The 20,753-nt window shown below is 43.4% G+C and overlaps 1 protein-coding gene across 5 annotated transcripts in view; it reads left to right on the top strand.

Moving 5' to 3' along the window:
• Positions 1 to 1,081: 1,081 nt before the first annotated feature.
• The window catches only part of RAP1A (RAP1A, member of RAS oncogene family), a 69,489-nt gene continuing 49,817 nt past the window's right edge, over positions 1,082 to 20,753 (top strand). For 2 of the 5 annotated variants that reach the window (XM_048826691.2, XM_048826689.2), the window contains exons 1-3: positions 1,082 to 1,188; positions 3,582 to 3,624; positions 4,610 to 4,685. The gene's annotated coding sequence lies outside the window, so the exon portion shown is untranslated. The remainder of the gene's footprint in view (positions 1,189 to 3,581; positions 3,625 to 4,609; positions 4,686 to 20,753) is intronic. The other 3 variants (XM_048826692.2, XM_048826690.2, XM_048826693.2) reach the window with 2 other exon arrangements.

The following is a 20,753-nucleotide window of genomic DNA, read 5'->3' as shown; positions in this document are numbered from 1 at the left end:
CCATCTCCTCCAGATCCCCCCACCCCCCACAGCCCAGGACCCCTCCACCTCCCCCATCCCCTCCAGATCCCCCCCCCATAGCCCAGGACCCCTCCAGATCCCCCATCCCCTCCAGCTCCCCCCCACCATAGCCCAGGACCCCTCAACCTCCCCCCCCATAGCCCAGGACCCCTCCATCTCCCCCATCCCCTCCATCTCCCCCGCCCCCCACAGTCCAGGACCCCTCCATCTCCCCCATCTCCTCCAGATCCCCCCACCCCCCACAGCTCAGGACCCCTCCACCTCCCCCATCCCCTCCAGCTCCCCCCCCCCATAGCCCAGGACCCCTCCATCTCCCCCATCCCCTCCATCTCCCCTGCCCCCATAGTCCAGGACCCCTCCATCTCCCCCATCCCCTCCATCTCCCCCGCCCCCCACAGCCCAGGACCCCTCCACCTCCCCCATCCCCTCCAGCTCCCCCCCACAGCCCAGGACCCCTCCACCTCCCCCATCCCCTCCAGATCCCCCCCCATAGCCCAGGACCCCTCCAGATCCCCCATCTCCTCCAGCTCCCCCCCCCCATAGCCCAGGACCCCTCAACCTCCCCCCCATAGCCCAGGACCCCTCCATCTCCCCCATCCCCTCCATCTCCCCCGCCCCCCACAGCCCAGGACCCCTCCACCTCCCCCATCCCCTCCAGATCCCCCCCCATAGCCCAGGACCCCTCCAGATCCCCCATCTCCTCCAGCTCCCCCCCCCCCCCCATAGCCCAGGACCCCTCAACCTCCCCCCCATAGCCCAGGACCCCTCCATCTCCCCCATCCCCTCCATCTCCCCCGCCCCCCACAGCCCAGGACCCCTCCACCTCCCCCATCCCCTCCACCTCCCCCCCACAGCCCAGGACCCCTCCACCTCCCCCCCAGATCCTTCACCCCGGCTCCCAGCGCCCCGCTTTCCCGGCCGTCTCGGGCCCGCCCCGCTGGCTCCTCCCCAGGCCGCTGCCGGGCGCCGGGCCGGGGGAGGCGGGCTGAGGCGGAGGCGGAGGCCGGGCGCCGGGCCGGGGGAGGCGGAGGCCCGGGAGGGCGGGGCGGACGCGGCGCCGCCGCGCACAGCAGCCGAGCCCCGAGCGGAGCAGCGAGCGCAAGCGGCCGGCGGAAGGAGGCGGCGGCGGCGGCGGCGGCTGGGCGGCCCGGCGGGCACCGGCGGCGGGTGAGTCGGGCGGCGGCGCTGGGCCGGGCCGGGCCCGCTCGGGGCTCCCCGCTCCCCCGCAGCGAGGCCGAGGGGGCCCGTCCCCGGGGAGGTCGGGGACCCCCGGGGGTACCGGCCCCCAGCCGGAGGGAGCCAGGCGCCGGGTGGGGGGCCCCCGGGGTAAAGCGGGGCGAGTCAGTGGGACCCCCGGGGAAGGGGGCATGGGAGGGGCCCTGGCGTTCATTGCCCCCGGGGGGGGGGGTTCGGGGCCGCTCCCCGGGGCCGCTGGGAGTGAGGGGTAAAGAGGGCCCTGACCTTTCCTTGGGGGGCCGCTGACCTGTGTCCTCCCCCAGCCCTGCAGGAGGTGGGGAGTGAGGGGGCGGGATTCCTGCCCCCAGGGGAAAACCAAGGGCCCCGGGAGGGAGGCCGGCAGTGGGCCCGCTGACCCCCAGGGGGAAGGGGGCGCCCGGGGCAGGCTTCGGCTCTAGGAAGCGGGGTGTGGGGCGGGCATTGGCTGGAGGAAGAAAGGGGGAGGTGGCCGGGGCTGTGCCCCCAGGGCGTCCCTGGGCTGGCAGCGCCGCCCGGCAGCGGGTCTCTCTCTCCCTTCCCGTACAAATGTTTCCGTTGTGATTTCTGGGGCTAGGCGTGGGGGTGGGCACTGGGCCTGGGCTGCCCATCTGCCTTGTTGGCACTGCGCTTGGCTGGCGTCAGGCATATTCGGGAAGGCCTGACCCGTCGTGGGCCGTGCCCGTGCCCCACATGGGAGCTAGCAGGGTAGTTTAGTGCATTCCTTGAGATGCTGCCATCAGCCACTCTCCCGCACCTCCTAGACCCACCTAGTGCATGCTAGCCATGGTAATAGAGGAAGTGAAACCAGGACTTCCCCAGCGTCTCTCAGACCTCCAGATGTGGGGACAATCAGATGCCAAGGATGCTGCATTTCCCTATTTTGGGGTGTGCGGAGGGAGGAGGGAGTGAATTTGTCTGGCAATCTGGCATACCCACCTCGCTCCTGGACTCTTCACCGCTTCCTGTTGCCTTTTCAGTATTGGTGCCTTCAGTGTTGCAGTAGCAGAAACTCTCCCCAGATTGTGTAATTGGGCCTGAGAAAATCCCCCAGTTCTCTTACTGGTCCATGGAGTCTGCGGTGTTTCTCAGTCCTAGAGGGGCTTTACAGCCCAGACTAAAGAGGGAGGCAAGGAACCCAAGTTGAAGGGGAACAGGCCATCTCACTGCTCCCAAAGACATTGCAAGGGGACATAAAAGGCTGTTGTGGTTCTCATACCTTGTCTTTGAAGATAACTTGGGGCTAACATGTGAGACAAGGCTTAGGTGGTCTGTGTGGGAAAGATCTATTTGAGGTGGGTGATACTTGGATTTGGGTTTCTGAATGTTCGATTCTGAGAGTTTATTTTCCTGTTCCTCCTGCCCTGACTTTGAAGAGGAAAGTTTGGGAAGGGCCATTGAGACAGTTTGTAAACTGTTCTCCAACATGGGTTCAAAGTTTTCTGTGGTCCTAAATCAAAACAAAAAACAAAACAAAACAAATGTTATCTGAATTATCAAGGCATTGAGAGCAACAAGCTAGCTTTGGATTGCTATTTTGAGCAGTAGGTGAAAGGGGAAAAGAGCATCATCTTTCATTTGCATGATCATGTCTTTATAGTGCTTCCTATTTTCAAACATTTTATTACATTGTCACTTTTCTGAAGGTGTCACTCTAGGGGGGATCATCTTCTCTCCTTGCCTTCTGCCAGTCTTATATTTAAATGTGAGGGTGAACGGGGTTGTTTCAATTTTGTAAGTTACAGCCCTCCAAGTCTGGGTAGTATATGACATCAAAGTATATATTTCAAGGGCTGCTTTCATTATTGATAGCTAAATTCCGACTTGTAGGAATCTTTCAGAATTTTTTGTTGGCTAACTTTGGCATGTACATAGAATAGTATGTACCTCTGCTCGGCACTGAAACTTTTAAACATCACATGATTTATTGGGCATGGGTTGTGTTACATTATCTACATCACTCTAAAACTTTTAAAATAGGGAGCTGACTACCACAAGAATTACCAATAGGGTAGTCTTTCCAGTAGTATTCAGTAGAAAAAACTATTATATGCCTCCAGACACCATCAAATTTAATTTTTCTCCCTTCATCGAACTGCAAAAATTATTCATGGTGAAAGGCATGCTGTTTAGCTCCAAATTTCGTGGGTATTTTTGTTTAGGAAGTTTGACAAAACCTAATAGCTATAGTTATGTTGCCAGTATGTTTTTTTAAAAACTTAATTACAGATAATTTTGAGTTTGAGTTTAAATCTTTCTATGCAATGTTTGTAACCGAGCATTGCAGTCTTGTGTTAATGTCTGAAAAACAGAAATTGAAACTGACTTGTCTATTTTCATTGTTCTAGTCATATATTGGAATGAACTGCAAACAGTAAACAAACACCACAGGTAATGAAAACCAGATTTTTAAAAATTCTTTCATTTTCAATAATCTGTAAATGTGGTACCACAACTTTTTGTTTGTGTTTGTATTTATTAAATTGCTTTTAACCAGAATAGTAGTTTGTAATTTTGGCTTTGTGTATTGTTCGCAGTCTAAAATGTGGCACCAAATGTGTTTGAACTTTAGCAGCATCAAGTAATCTAACTCACTGTGTTATTTGAGGAAGACCAGGGTTGAATTGTGAACTGCCCTGTTTTGCTGTGTAATATTTTGAAAAAATTCTCCTCCTTTGTTAATGGAATAGCACTTGATTCTTTATCCAATTGGCCATGGCAGACTCCTCAAGAGGCGAAATATGTTTAGTATGGACGTTTCTGAAATTGTGAGACAATAAGGACTGAAGTCACTAAGAAACAGATATTAATAATCAAACACACTATATACCTTAATGTTGTTTCTGTGAGTTTTAAGTGAAAGATAAATTTAAAGCAGAACAGGCTAGATTCTACAGTATCTGTAACTTTTTAATTTATACACAGCTAGTACGATGCACCATCTCCTAAGTATGAAATACTTTCTGATTATTCTGACATCATTATCATGTTGCTATAGTGACTTCATTATACTGGGAATGCCATGTTCACATCCTGTTGCTATGGAAAAGATCAGTGTTATAAATAAAAATATTTGAGTCTATTCATAGCTGTGACAGATAAAAATGCCATCGTTTTAATATGACATGATTGCCTTAAGAGTGACAGTGTATTTTAACCAAACTTTTCTTGTGCTGAGTTATGGACTAGGGAATTGACATTTCAAGTTTCTAACACCTTGTCCCTTCGACATCCCCTCCATTGCATTTGATAGCAGGGGTTATGAAATACTAGCTGTAGAACTCAAAAAGAGTGTGTAGTTTTTAAGGTGGAGCTGAGACAGGAAGTACTGTGCTTTCACATACTGAGTCTAAAAATAATCTGTTTTCATACACAGTATTTTCATCAAAGCGGGACACACAGGGACAAGGGGAATATTGGTGTTGCATCAAACTAAGATCCTCAGCAGTGAAGTGAGTTATCCTTGTATTTTCATAGCTATGTCTCATGGTGTTTATAAATTTAGGATAGCTAAATCTTGTAACTGAACTAACCTAGGGGCTACATAAAATGCAAAAACTTTGCTAGCATTTAGTAGACCCACTTGGTATTTGAAGAGCAAAGTTTATATTGGGTTTGAGGATTCAAATTAAACCAAACACACTATTTAATCATGCTTCTTGGCTTCAGTTTGGTGGTGTTTAGGTCAGGTATCTTTTGGTAAGATTTTAGAGAGGAATATATGCTGATCAGGGCATAATTTAGTAGCACAGTGTAGTTCCAGTGACATGTTAATGTTTTCATTTGGAGACTGCTGTTTACACAATATGTCAGGATAGTTTAGAATTGAAACCAAAGGCTTCAAATATACTGATATATGTAGACTATTTTGTGATATATTTGATGCATCTTCACCTAATACGAGGATGGCATTGCAGATATAATTAAAGAATTGAAATTTAGTTAGATGGCATTAATGTAATGTGAGCATACTATAATGTCTGAGTTTTAACTGTACATTGAAACACAGTCTTCATGCATAATAAAATCTAAAATTTAGAATGTACTGATACATCATAGTACAGGACGAAAGTAATACTATGTCCACATAGAGGTCATGATGTGTTATCTGGAGAATAAATTCATTCAGTGCAATATTACATATATTTTTTAATGGATCTATACATAGTCTCTCTTTTCCAGATTGCTTAATGCTGTATAAAACCACAGACAAGTTATCAACCACCAATTTAATTATTTTTTAAAAGAAAAACCATAGTGTCTTGGTTTAAAGGAATGTGTGTCTATTTTTAGTGATGCAGGAAGTGAATCTCTTTTGAACATATTTAAAGTTTAAATCTTTACTCCATATGTTTGGGATACTGTTTGCAGAGGTGCCCACTTAGAACTCAAAATTGTTCCCCAGTCCTGAAATCAGATTGCTGTAGGTGGCATTATGTGCCGTATGGAGCCCTATTGAAGACAGTTCACTGGCCCTCTGCATGGGTGCAAGGATCCACTTGTGGATCTGATTGCAGGATTGGGACTGAAAAAATAGTGGTATTAGATGCTTATTATTATTATTTATTATAGAGAGTTTCTGGATTTATGCATGTCCTTGTATTTTCTAATATGAGGTGGTATGAACCTCAATTTTCCTTAAGCACTTTTGATGACTTTGTGTACTCACTTCTAATAGAAGTGAACTTTGGAGGCAGGTAACCTGATTCAGCCAGTCCCAGGGTTGTATCTGGATAGATAGTTGTTTTCCCATTGTAGACCTACTTTTGTTTGTAAAGGGAAGTTTGTTGTTGCTTTTTTCTCACTAGAGTACAGTTCTTTGAAGTCTCTCTTACTCCTGAGGGCAATCTGTGCCAAAAAAAAATAAAAATTCTATGCACAATATTGTAAAATTCTGCACATTTTGTTTGTCAAATAAATGTGGAGGCTACAGCATGGCATTGGGGAGTACAGGCCACTGGCTGCACAGAGGTGGGAGATCACTGTACAGCTCCCCTGGGACATGGACTCAGCAGTGAGGCTGCACCCAACCATGACACAGCGCAAGGATTCAAGTGTGGAGGGGCTTAGTGTGGGGGGATCCAGGTGTAGGTTGAGAGGGTTCTTTGTGGGACAGACTGGGTGTGGGTGGCTCAGTGGATGCACAGGGGCTTGTTAGGGGGTTCTGGGTGCAATGGTAATGGGACTCTGCAGGAGGGTCCAGGTGAAGGTGGTTGAGGCTCAGTGGGGGAGGGGCGGTCTTGGTGTGGGGGAGAGGAGACCTTGGCAGGGGAGTATGGGTCTGGGGGACTCAGTGGCCGGGGGGGTGGGTGGGTCCAGATGCAGCTGGTTGGGGCATGGTGGGGATCCAGGTGCGGGTGGCTTGTTGGGGTGGTGCAGGGGGAGTGGGGCTCATTTTGGGGGGAGGTTCTGAGTGCAGGAGGGGTGAGGCTCAGCAGGAGCGTCTGGGTGTGAGGAGGTCTGGATGCACAGGGGTTGGGTGGATGTGGGAGAGCAGCTCCTGTACAGGGGTCCCTCCCCCTGCAGCTGAGGAGCAATGGGTGAAGGAAGCGTGGGGGTGGGGGGGGAAGTTTGCAGAGCTTCCTTCAGGTGGAGGAGAAATCTGGGGGTGGGTCTGACCTGACCCCGGATGCTGTGCAGGGGAAGAGGAAGTCCTGTTCTCCCAGCCCAGTTGCGACTACCAGCTGAGCCTTCCCCAGTCCCACCTCCTGCCGCACAGTGATGTACTTTTCTTCCAGCTGCCCTGGGCCCCTGAAACATATTGCTGGGGAGGGTTGCATGACCATCTTTGTGGCTTCCCTTTGCTTCCCCGTCAGAAAGTCATTTTTCTGTCAGGAAGCAAAGAAATCTGCAGGGGACATAAATTCCTCTCATGTGCAGTGGTACAGAATTCCCCCAAGAGTATATCTTTATACTAAGCTGTGAGATAGGTATTGTTTTTTTTTTCACTCTGATTAAAGTTTTTTCTTTTCATTCTGTTGAAGACAACTTGTCTAGTAGCCTATGTTCACATAACAGTTTATACAGCAGTTGCAAGTGTACTTGATGAGCAACGGTTAAGTTTTTAGTGTTTTTCTGATGTGGCAGTAAGATAGATATTATTAAGAATGCATTTGGACAACTGCAGAATAAACTCATGACGTTTATGTTCATATGGTTTAGCTTAATTGAAATGTTTATCATTATTTAGCAGAAGGATAAGAAAAAAAGCACAACTGTCATGAAACCTTCTCTTTAGAAGAGTGCTCAGTGAACCTTGTGCCTTAGTCCACTTTTGGTTTAATTAGCCAACTGTGTATATAACTTGTGAAAGCTTCTGGTCCTAGAAACATGACTCCTTGGGCAAATCGACACTACAAAGTTAAGTCGACTTATAGCCACTGTAGTAATTAAATTGCTTTTGCATGTCCACACCACACTCCTTGAATAAGTAGTGCATATCCTCAGTAGGAGCACTTGCTCCGATTTAACTGTCAGTGTGGGGCATTGTGGGACAGCTTCTGAACGGCAGCAACAGGCAATGTAAGCAATGCAGTGTCTACACTGACACTGTGTTGCCCTAACTATGTCCACCTAAGCGCTACACCTCTCGCGGAGGTGGAGTTAAGTCGGTGTAAGTCAGCAAGTTACATCAGTGGGAGTGACATCTTAGCATAGATGCTTACTGAGTTAAGTCGACATAAGCTGCCTTACTAACTCTATAGTGTAGACCAGGCCTTTGGGCACATGCCCCCCCAACCAACCAAATCCCATAAGTAAGGGTGTCACAAGCTGGAAAGAAAAATGAATTTTACTTGGCTACCTTATTTGATCCAATCTTTCTATGTTCAGATGCCATACATAGAGAGGTTAGGGTTTGTTTGTTTGTTTATTGCCATAGCCCATGTGAGTGGCAACCAAACTTTGAGAATATTTCATTAATTTGCTAAACTACCATGTTGGCTCTAGAGTGCCAATTAATGTCCTAAAAGCCCACGCTTCAAATGAGTTTGTACTATTTCCTCTTACAGTGAGTGCAGTGCGGACAAAGAAAGAAGTGCCTCTTTACGTAAAGACATACCATGGAAAGGGGATTATAGCATTATTAGTTTTTTGCTGATATTGGATATGACTGAAAATGTAATATGCTTTCTGCTGCTGACTGCAAATATAATGAAGTTCACTGTATTTCAAATAGAGCATAAAACACTGTGCAAGATGAATTTTTCAATCTTGTACATGTGATACATATTAATGATAAATCCCTATGATTTTGACTAGATCAGCCCAATAGAAGGGACTTAATTTTGTGTGTAAAGTGTTTTCAAAATTGGTTGATTTCTTAAATCAATACAATTAGAAATAAACTTGTTCCCCCTTCTTCACACTTGTACAAGAACAGAAGTTGTCATTAGTCATAGAGTTAAGCTCCTTTATTTTCTTTTCTTGGTGAATTTTTACTTTTGACTAAATTTAGAATTTTTTAGTTTAGGGGACAAACTAAAAGAAGTAACCCTATTGCATATCTATGAGATTTGTCAGCGTATCATCTTATCAATTTTAAGTTGAAATAATGGATGTTAGAATGGCTAGATCATTTCTTCCACACTGACAGTTTCAGGGTTAATTTTGGACGAAAAATAAAAGTATCCTTGGGCGTATAAGCAAGTTACTGCAGAAATGGTTACTCATTTGGATGTTGTTTAATGTTACAAGCTTTGAGCATCAAATTATTTTAATTAGAGAAAACATAAAATATTCAGTTGAAGTTTGTTCTTCTGGTGACCCCTCCCTTATAATTTAAGTAGAGGTTTTCAGATCTGAACTTGGCTTTGTGCCCAGTTCTGGTCCTAAAGATCCCCCTACCCCTTCATTCTGGGCCTTTATTTGTTTCTCTTCCACCCCTCCTTGGAATACTAACATGGGTTCCCATGGAAAATCCTAGATGTCTGTGGATGGAGACACTTTGGCAGGGAGCTACCATTTCTACAATATCTCTGGACTCAGACTCCAAGACTTGAGACAAACCAAATTTATTCTTGATGTAGTTCTATTTATGTTAACTTAATAATATAGGCCCAATGCCCCACTTCAGCCATGCTGTGGAAAACCACTATGCTTGGTAAAAACTGCGAAGATGACTGTGAACATGTCCAATTCTGTCCTTCCTAATTAGATTTTCTTAGTTCATTCTTTATGAATTATACGAAGGAGATTACTTTCTATAGTTTGATCTTAACTTATCTATTCTATAAAGGTTATTTTCTAACTCTCCTTTCGTCCAGCAACATATAATAGGTTGTGTCTGATCAATTTAGGTTTCTAAAAAAAAAAGTTGTGATCCTTATAAAGGGACATGTAATATGCTGCTTCCACAGGTACTATGTTAAATGTCATGTTTACTAGTTGAAATAGTATTGGTTGTTGTAATATAAGGCTTTCAGAATAAAACCGGGTTATAGTATATAAATCACATTGTCTCAATTCTGTTCCATAGAGAATCTCCAGCGTTTGAAAAAAACTACAAGATTAAATGGCATTAATCTAAGCTGTAAGGCCCCAGATGAATATGTTCTGAATTGATTTGATCGTGCTTTTCTTAACAAGTGTCTAAGCAGGCCGCAACAGAGAATCTTCAAAGGTCAAATGAGATTTGTTATTTGTATAGCTGTCAACTTGGTTTCTGTGTACATTGACTGGCATGTGCTAAAAATTCTTTCATACTAAACCTGATTTGGTAGATAAAGCAGATAGCTAATGCCATTAAGACCAGTTTACCTTACACTATTGGAAATCGAGCATATTTGACAAGTTATTAAAGGAGTTCATACATGGATGGTCAAGGTAGACTCTTAAAAGCATCTTATTAAAAATCTCCAGGCAGTTGTGGATGCTTGACAAATTGCTTTCTTCTCTAGCTCTCCTCATTCCAATTAAACAAAGACTCTGATGCGTAGACCAATATTTTCAAAAGTGACTAGTAATTTTGGGTGCCCAAATTGAGACATCTTCCAGTGGCCTGAGTTTTACAGTAAATGCTCAGCACCCACTCTCTTAAAACTAGGTTCATTCAAGGCGTTTAAAGTTGGGCACCCAAAAATCATTAGTTAGTTTGAAAATTTAGGCCATACATCTTACGTTTTCAGTTTATTCAAACAGTGTAAAACTATTTAGTATCTTGTTATGGCTGCCATGACAGCCATAGGACTTTCACAGTTGCTCCATCTAACTGAGGAGTGTTGTTTCATGGAAATGGAAGGGGCAGAGGGCCAGACCTTTCTCATAGACTAACCACTACCTCCTGGGTACTGAGGTTGGGTTGCTCCTCTCCCATCAGGACAGGTGATTTATTTTATTGGTCCCATATCACAGGCTTATGAAACCACTTTGTAACATTTCTGTTCATCTCCTGCTGTGACTGTTTAGGATGAAAAACTGTGACTTTGCTTCCACCATTGCATCCAGAAAGTTCTGATCTGTGGTCTTATATCGAATGGTGGATAGTTTGACGAATGGTTGCTGACTGCAGTCTTTGGCAGCAGAGCATTGCTTACCATGAGGAACCTTTGTTGTACATTGATGATAAGATCAATTAGAACAGACTGAGCTTTTAGCTTCTGTGGAGAGCAAGGTCTTCACTGCTAGGCTTTCAATTGGTATTACTGTAGCGGTGGAGCACGGGGACCCCAAGCTGCCACTTTTCAGTTGGGTCCATGTCTCTGGTGGTTGATAAAACCTTATGGAGAGATAACAGGCCCATTATTCGAGGACTGTCCCAGCTTCCCTGTGACTCTGATAATCTGGTTAATTACTGCCCATTCTCTAAACTCATTTTTGGGAGGGGAGGGGAAGGAGGAGGTGGTGGTGAAACTTCATCTGTTTTAGGGTATAGCTGACCACCTGCTGGTAACTGATGTTTCTTGCTGAAGCACCTAATACCTGTGTTTTAGATACTTATTCCTGTTCATTTCCAGATGCAGTATAAAATGATAGTTTAAATCTATCACATCTTTAAATGGGTCAGACCTTGATTTCTGAGAGACTGCCTTTCCCCACATGATACCATGGTACTTAAGGCTCTCTGACATACTCTAGCTAATGCGTTTAACATAAAGAGGCTGGGGGCGGGGTAGGATTTTCAGGGAGGAGCCCTTGACTATTACATTAGTAACTTGCACTGGTTTTGACAGAAAGTTTGTTTACCTTTAAGTCTCATTTTGAAATTGTGTGGGTGAGTTAAGGGCAGAAGTGGAGGGATGGCTTATTTTTGGTCAGTAATCATTTTATTTTGGTTTAGCTCTAATGGTCTTTGCCGCTAGGGAGAAGCAGAATGTACTGTGGAAACAGTGAAAAATAATATTCTACATACACAATGCTGTCAAATACACAGAGTGAACAGACTGAAAACATTGGGGGTGGGGGATGGGATATACATTCCTTGCCAGCTTCTATTACAGTAACTTTGGGATTAGTAACTAAACGAGGTACAAAACTTGCAGAGAAACTTGTGCCTTTCAAGTCCCAATAACACCACAGAGTAGTCTGCCCATTTATTGGGTCAGCCCTATCCTTTGAGTTAATGTTCTATCTACTATACCTGGATTATTTCATCTTTCTAGGTTTTTTTTACTGTACACATCACTGTATTAAGTGGGTGCCATGCTCAGATTTAAAATATTGACTTTGTATAGGACAGGGGTGGCCAACCTGAGCCTAAGAAGGAGCCAGAATTTACCAATGTACATTTCCAAAGAGCCACAGTAACACATGAGTAGCCCCCCATTAGCCCCCCCAAGCTCCCAGAGCCTTCCACCGATCAGCACCTCCCCCTTCCTCCCTGCAGCTCCCGATCAGCTGTTTTGTGGTGTGCAGGAAGCTCTGGGCGGGAGGCGTGAGGGCACGGCCGGCTCAGGGGAGGAGGCGGGAAGGGGTGGAGTGGGGGCAGGGCCTGTGGCGGAGCCAGGGGTTGAGCACTGAGCACCCCCCAGCACACTGGAAATTTGGCACCTTTGGCTCCAGCCCCAGAGTCGGTGCCTTTACAAGGAGCTGCATATTAACTTCTGAAGAGCCGCATGTGACTCCGGAGCCACAGGTTGGCCACCCCAGTATATGATGAGGGCAAGATCATGTGCACATACAGTAATTGACTTTGACCTTTGCTTTCTAAAAATGAATTTGACTGACTACTTTTAGGTACTTTTTAAAATCTAAAGCCAAATTCTGTTTTATTTTACTGTGTAAATTCAGAGTGCCTCCACTGAAATCAGTTTTCAACTGAGGTCAAGTTCAGTTCTTACCTGAAGTCAGTGGAGTGACTCCAGATTGGCACTGATATAAATGAGAGCCTAATCTGGTTTTTGTGCGGTTTTTTTTTTATAGTGACATTTTGAATCCCTGACACTTAAATAAAACCTGCTCTGCAAAGAATTACTCCATTAACGAGAGAGAGAGTTAATGACAGACGTCTTCAATTATTATTCGGATACATGTAATGTAAAAGATTTTTAATGTTAAAATGAAGCTTTGCTAAATCATTTTTGCAACTGGATGAGAAAGCTGCTTAGCCTAATTAAGTGAGGCCTTCAGTGGTGCTTTACATTAGGTGAACTGTGACCTCGGTGTATTTCTGCCTCTCAAGTGTGTTTCAAGGCTTAACTCAATGTGTGTGAAATGCTCTGAGGTCCTTGGATTTAAGGCAGCGCAAATAAACCAACTACTATTATTATTAGGCCTTTATTATGCGTTTTCCTAGACTATAGTGAAACATTTCTGTGAACAGGTGCTATGTGATGTTGCTCTGAGCAATGATAGCTTATTGTCTTACTGTCACTTAAGAGGCACTACTAAAAGAGAAAAGAAGTTTTTGAGACTAGTTCTTGTGCTACTCAGTCCTTTGTTGGGAAGTGAATTGGATTACCCTGATAGAGTGTGTCTAGGTGTTGTGCTTATCCTCATATGTGAGCACTTGGCATACATGTGATTTTTGGGCCTGCTTATTTGTTTTTCTCAATAAGCAGAGCTTATATTGCCTTACAGGAGTTTCAGCTCTGTTATCGTGGAGTTGCTGAAAAGATCACAGTGATGGATATAATGACTGAAGCAGATAAATTTAATTGCATCATTTTAAGTGGGACTGTTGAATGTGTATGCAGCTTCAGTGTTTAATATATGTGTTGAGGGACTGGAACGAGTGAGTGAAAGGTAGGTAACTGTTACCGTTTTGTCAAATGCTGTTGGAGGAGACTACATTCTGGAAATTTGTTACACCTAGTAGCAGTTACTGTGTTTGTCAATCAGCCGCATTGCATAACTTCGCTGCTTGTGAGAGCACTACAGGAGAACAGACCAGTTGCATTTAATTTTTGAGTGGCTGAAACCACAGATTAGAGGCTTGTTGGAATGTTTGTTTTTGTTAAAGTATTTGTCGGATCCAAAGTTATCACCCATGTTGAATGTTTTCAGTATTAGAACATGCACATTTGTCATTGAAACTGCAATATTGCATGTGTTCTCATAGCTATAGAGCCTGATTTTGCAAAGATTCTGAGCACCCACAGCTCTCATTCCCGTCACCCAGTTGTGGGCTCTCAGCACTTCAGGAAATCAGGCTATGATGAACTCTGCTGTTTCATACAGTTGACCTGGATGGTGGTATATACCTTTTTTTGACAAATTACTTGAAAATAGAGCTTACGGTGGACTGCTCACAAAATTGGAAAGGCCCGTGTGGGAAGAGGAGGAGTTGAGCTAGATTTATTGAATTGACTTCAGTAGGGTTTCAAATTGGCACTTCTTGTGCCCCCTTTTATAGCATTCTCTTCTCTAATGTGAATACATTTGCAGTTTTAGGGAGAGGCTAGTCAGAAAAACCCTTTCCTTACAAACAACTGACATCCAAGGTAATACCCTTTTTTTTATATATATATATATATATATATATATATATATATGAAGTTAAAGTGAATGTGATAGTTTAAAGGCAAAACAGTTCTCTTTGTAAGGTTATATGTAGTGCAATTTAGCTTTCTTTTTAAGCTGTGAGCTTTTTTTTTTGACTGCAGTAAGAATCTCCAGCACTAAAACTGGTGAAATTTCCTTTTCTAGTTGCTTGTGGTTTATCATTTCAAGAGACTTTTTTTTCTTTTTTGGCTTTTGTCTGCCTCAGTCATATTTAACCTCTCTTGAAATTACTTCTGCAACTGCCATTATTGGAGATGGTTTTTAATTCCATCTAGGAGAGTTGAGCAGGGGAGTATTTCTGGAATACTGCCATTGCTGCTTACCTGGTCTGTTGATTAGATGTGTATGATTATTGATGCCTTCTCTTTTTCCTCTAAGTTAAACTCAGTGTCATCTTTTGAAACCAGATTGTCCATAAGATTTTTTTTTTTTGAACAGCTGTTTCTGTTGAAATGAGTCTTGATCTTTTTAGAAGCTAAAACTGACTCTACAAAACTGTGTTAAACTATGGGAAGGTTTTTTCCTTTTTGAAGATGGGTGCAAAATTAATTTCCCTAAGAAGTTTTAGGGATGGACTGCCAAGGTTGTTTTGTCCACTTAAGCCTGTCAGCTTTGGAAAGATTTAAATCTTTAAGAGAATCTGGCAAGAGGTCTAAAACTCACAGCATGAAAGTAATGGTACCCCTTTTTTAGAACATTTAAGGCCTGTGTTGTAGGACCTTCTGCTGCCCAAGAAAGACTGAATGTGATTCTCCTCAGAATCGATCACAGAGATGTCAAAAACCTGAATATTCCTTCAGTTAAAATTAGCATCAGAGAGAATTTCAGTTTTGTCACCAAAAAAAAAAAAAAAAAAAATTTAGGCTGGCAATATGGTTCCAAGACTGTCCAGAGAGGTAAGTACAGTGTGATTTAGCACCCTTTGTCTCCCTGTGACCTAGTCTTTTTTCCCGGCAATGCTTTCAGTCCTTGTAAACCAAAAGCTAATATTCTAGTCCTTACTCAGGCAAAATTCTCTTTGAAGTCATTGGGAGTCTTTCCTGGGTAAAGATAGCAGGGCTTGGCCCAAGGAAGCAAGAGACCAACCTTAAAAATAGAACCTAGGTCACTTGCGTGGTAGTACAGACGGGTAGCGTGTGTTAAAGGGCAGAACAGTCTTTGGTGACGGTCCCCACTCCCACTGACTCGCTGTGTGATCTTGAGACAGTCAACTTCTCAATTCCTTCGTTTCCCCATCTATATATTCTCTTTTAATCAGACGTTTGCAAAAGTGCGGTATAAATGTTGTCATAGTGTCATCAAGTGTGGAACCACCTGCACTTTACTTATATAAAAGAAGATCTTAGTTAATTTAGGGGTTAAAGTAATCCTGGTGCTTTACAGTGGCAAATATTTTGCTTGAGGGTGTTGCCGGTATCATTTGTGGGGAGGTAGGCAATTTAGAGACATTTACTTCACTTAGGTTTATGACCGTTTCACATGTGACTGAGTCCAGCCTAAACTGCGTGTGCCAAATAAAGCCAGGCCCCTGTGAAAGCATGGCCACATGCCCTGTACAGAAAGTATACTTGAATTAAACTTTCAAATTCATGCTACCATATGGAGAGCTGTGTGAAGTTTAGGTTACAAGCAAAAATAAACTTGGTCTCCTCCTAGCCTTCATTCCTGCATCTCTCACAATTCTACCACACAGTTGGCAGTGTCTGCTAGAGAAAGGCCCAAGACTGGAATATCGTGGGTGTTGGCTCACAAGAATGGATGGAGGTGCAGTCGAGCTATGTGAGGGAGTTAGGTACTGTCTGCTCACACTGTGCCCGGCTATCCCCTCGAACTGATTCACAGATACAGGGTGATGGGTAGTCTTCAAATTACCAAAGCCCTTTATGAAGAGGACATATTTGAGTTTTACCTAAAGCTTCCATAGTTCTTTGTGCTATGAGCAAAATAGGTAGTTTAAAAGCAGACTTGAAAGATTTCAGAACGCTGTACCAAACAGGTAATTAAGACAAACTTTGCGCTGCTTGTTGAGAGTTCCAGGGGAAAACTGAGCTTTTTATGCTCAATGTAGATATTGGTATTTTGATGTTTTATGTATGGGTTTTCAGTGTCTTTTAGTGCTGGAATGAAGTGTGTGTGGTTTTCTTCTCAGGCTCTGGGGAATAATACTAAATGAGAGAGATGAATAATAAAGGATTTAGCAGGCATACTAGATGCTCTCACTTGCAATAAAATGAAGTTATTAAAACTATTTTTCTGTGGAGTAATTAATATACTGCAAGACTCCTGTGAAGTCTCAGTGTTACTCTTGCTATTTAGTGAAAGAACTTTAAGAGGTGCATCTTTGATTAGGAACAGATTTATTTTAGCACTGCATTTTGTTTTTATTAGGGGTTTCTTTTTCTGAAATGGGTGCTCATCACCCAAGGCACTGAAATATAAAATGATACACATAAAATTGTTAGTTAATTACCATAAAGCAGATGTTTTTCATTCAACAATAATCGTTAGAACAGACATTTAATTAGCCCATGTGCATAGAGGGTAGGGAGAGTTTTGTTGCTTGTGTGTTACTTATACAGTAAACTTGGAAGCGCTTTTTAAGGTAGTGAGAATCCCTAGACTTACATATGCAAACATGACCTTTAGAGCAGGCTGCATAGCATAATCGGGTTGTGTATATACATTTGATTTATACAGCTTCAGCTATTCAAGGAATCTTAGTATTTTCAGGAATTTAGTTTATAATCTAGCAGACACTGACCTAGAGTTAAGGGCTGAATGTTTTCCCCTCCCTCTTATGTAAAACACATTTTAAATGTTTAATGTGGAATACATGGCAGCTCTGTGGTGCACAAAGGGTGCTTCCCTGCTTGTCTTCTCTCCTCTTTCTTTTTCTTCACTCTGCCAGGGGTACTTACAGCCCCCATTACCATAATATCTATGTGCCTCACATTCATTAATGTATTTATCCTCACAACATCCTGATGAGGTAGAGAACTGCTAATATTTTACAGATGGGGATCAGAGGTCCAGAATACTTAAGTGTCAACGTTACACCAAAATTGAATGAGAATACAGTTGTCATCCGCTTGGGATAGAATCTGTTTTTGGATTAATAACAAACAGCTTGTTGGAAAAAATTCTAATGAATTTTTTTTTATCTGAATTTGCCCATTCATCAAAATTGAACCATTTTGTGGAGACTGTTTTTTTTGACGAAGTTCCGACAGAATCCAGGCAGGGTCCCCGCCAGCTTGCCCACCCTGTTCGTGGCAGCCCAGGCTTCCAGGCTCACAGCTCCTTGGTAGCCTGCCTGGTGAGCTGATAGGAACCTGGAAGTCTTGGATGTGCTGCCTCATAGCTCTTCAACAGCCCAGGCTCCCAAGGTCTGTGGCTTTGGGGCAGCTCACCAAGTGGACTGTCCTGGAGCCAGGACTCCTTTTCCTTTTGCAGAGAATTGTATAGAGTTTGAGTTTAAGGTCAGAAGGAACCATATAGCATCTGTTTGACCTCTTGTATATCACAGCCATTAAAATGTGACCCAAACGTGACTTTAGTTAGACTAAGCATTTAATTCTGATTTGGAATGAAACCAAATTTTGTAATAAAAAATATTTCTCTGCGTATTGGAATTTCCTTCCTTCACCCCGTTCTAATAAAAAAACTAGTAAATGTGCTATGGTATATTTAGTAATGTAATGGTGGGTTTACCGAGATGAGAACTCACTTAGGCTGTGTCTACACCAGTGGTTCTCAGCCAGGGGTCCGGGGACCCCTGTGCGGGCGAGAGCAGGTTTCAGGTGGTTCACCAAGCAGGGCCAGTATTAAACTTGCTGGGACCCAGGGCAGAAAGCTGAAGCCCCACCGTGTGGGGCTGAAGCCTTGGTCCCTGAGCTCTCGCACCTGGGGCTGAAGCAGAAGCCTGAGCACTTAGCTTTGCGGGGGCCCCTGTGGCATGGGGCCCCAGGCAATTGCCCTGCGTGCTACCCTCTAATGCCGGCCCTGGCTTTTATATGCAGAAAACCAGTTATTGTAGCACAGGTGTGCCGTGGAGTTTTTATAGCATGTTGGAAGGTGGGGGTGGGCCTCAGAAAACGGTTGAGAACCTGTGGTCTACACTACAGCCTGTCAGCAAAACTTACGTCACGCAGGGCTGTGAATATTCCATCGCTTGAGCGACATAAGTTACACTGACACAAGCGCTCACATGCACAGCGCTATGTTAGCGGGAGAGCTGCTCCTGCCGACAAAGCTTCTGCCGCTTGCGGAGGGGTTTTTTTTATGTTGACGGGAGACCCGTTGGCATAGAGCATCTTCACCAGATGCACTGCAGTGGCGCAGCTGTAGCTCTGTATGTATAGACATCGTAGCTGAGAACTTGTACACAAAAACCAGTAATCACACACAACAGGTGGATGAGCAAATTAGCAAGATTTGCTATCTAAAAATACGTTTTGTTTTCATCAAAAGTCCATGACTTTACTCTTTACCACTGAGACTTACATTTAAACATACAGCTCTTGTGAGGTAGCCTAAGTTTTTCTTGAAAGCTGTGGTAGCCTAAATGCAAGAAGAAGAAAAGAAATTTTAAAATGCATAGTCATGTCAGTGTTTAGTTTCCAAAGTGTCCTCCCTGTGGCTTGGCAGATTGCTTCTAGGGACAGCTTGAAAACACCAGGGGTGGGGGAAGAGGATAAAGACAAAGTGCACAGTAGGGGGAAGATGAGAGATTTAAGCAAGAGAGACAGAAGGAGTGAAATGGCAACCAGTTTAGACAAGGTGAGATTTTTAACCATGGTAGAATACTGCCCTAGACAAACTTCTTTCACTTTAATTTTGTTTGATCTCATTAAAACTCCTTGATGGCGTTAAACAGTCATTAAGTACAGTTGATGGGATACTATTTCATATTAACCATACATGCATTTCTTTAAAGTGAGCTTTTCTTATTTGCTGCAAAAAACACTGATTTAACCTTGGGAGATATTCATATTTAAGATGTAGTGTGAATCTAAAATGCTCCTTCGAGGAATAATTGCAGAATGAAAACTCAGCTTTTAAAACATCGTGTTGTATTATAATTTGAATTAAAAAAAAAATCCTTTAAACTTAAGAACTTGTATCCTCCGGTATCTCACTGGCAAAAAATATTGTATCGATACATTATATGGGATTAAAGAAATAACAGCGTAAAGTCGTGTTTTGCCAAAATTCTCCTCTTAAGATGAATGCCATTTTTGGAAGAGAGTGGGTTTATCTGTGACTGTTGTTGTTTTAGAACTAACATCATTGTTTTTAAAACCAGTTAAGGTTGCTGAGTGACCATCTACCATCTTATCATGTCATGTAAAAAACCTACGTACATAAACAAGGAAGTGAACAGTTAAAAACATCATCAATCTTACCCGGTCTATATAACAAATTACTTGGTAAGAATAACACATTTCAACAAAGCAACCTCAGCTCTGCTCCCTGTTGAATCTTTCACTAAATATCTCAAAATAGTTACACAACAACCTTATGAAGAAACATGAAAATTATATATGATTTGAAATGAATGACATACAGTACAAGTCAGCAGACAACAAATTAAAGATGACCACTCACAAAATCAATTTGTCTAGTGTTTGTATCCTGTAACATTTACTTGTTTTGATGGTGGTGGAGGGAGAAAGGAAAGATCTGAGTCTTCTTCCTAAAGAACTTTTCCATATTGTAAAAAATCCTGTGTTGAAAACTTTTAGTAGCTCGAGGTCAACAGCTGAGAAATGCCCAAGTGCACCTGTGTGTTAATGCCTTCTTAGGAGGACCTTTTATTCTTGTGTGGTTTGCTACATTTGAACGGTGTAATTCACTGTGACGCTGTGTTTCCACAGTAGAGATACACAGCACTTCCTGTGGAAGCACATCTTAGGTAGGCTGCTGTCCTTCTGTTTCCAGGGTCGCACTCATTAGTATTAAATCTGCAGTGGTACTGCAGTCCATTTTGAGGGGAGCCTGCCAGTTACAGCCAGTGACATAGTGATTTGGTCTAATTTGAGGATGCAGCATGTGTTGGTCTCTGAGCTTTGCCTCTGGCTTTCTCTCCTCTGACTTTGTCTATTTGACACATGTCCCTAGCAACTTTCTGGAAATGCAGACCAACAGGACCCAAAATAACCCTAGCCGTTTGAGCACTTCAGGCTGTAGATGCACAGAGTGTTTGTTCCCTAGCTGAAGTGCTGGTAGCAAGCATTTCAAAATGCACGGCAAGGAGGTGGGCAGTCCATCTCTTAGAAGTGCATATTTTGATGCTTACGGACTAAAAGTTTTGTTTGAAAAAGAAAAAGGCTGAGGCAGGTGTATTTTCAAAGACCAAATGAATCGCTTCTTTTAAATGTTTCTCTCAGATTTATCTTGAATGAACTTTAGTACAGAACTAAGGTCTCAGATCAGCAAAACTTTTGACCAGGTGTTTAACTTTAATCATGTGAGTAGTCACACTGAACCTGACCGGGACTGCTCAGGTGCTTTGCAGAATTGGGTCCTAAGTTATAAAAGTCACAACTCTCATAACGTGAGATCGTTCAAGGTTTATTGTA

This window comes from Caretta caretta, chromosome 21 (genome assembly GCF_965140235.1).
Source record: "Caretta caretta isolate rCarCar2 chromosome 21, rCarCar1.hap1, whole genome shotgun sequence".
Lineage (NCBI taxonomy): Eukaryota > Metazoa > Chordata > Testudines > Cheloniidae > Caretta > Caretta caretta.
Note: the sequence above shows the minus strand (reverse complement) of the source record. Positions and strands in the feature narration are given on the sequence as shown.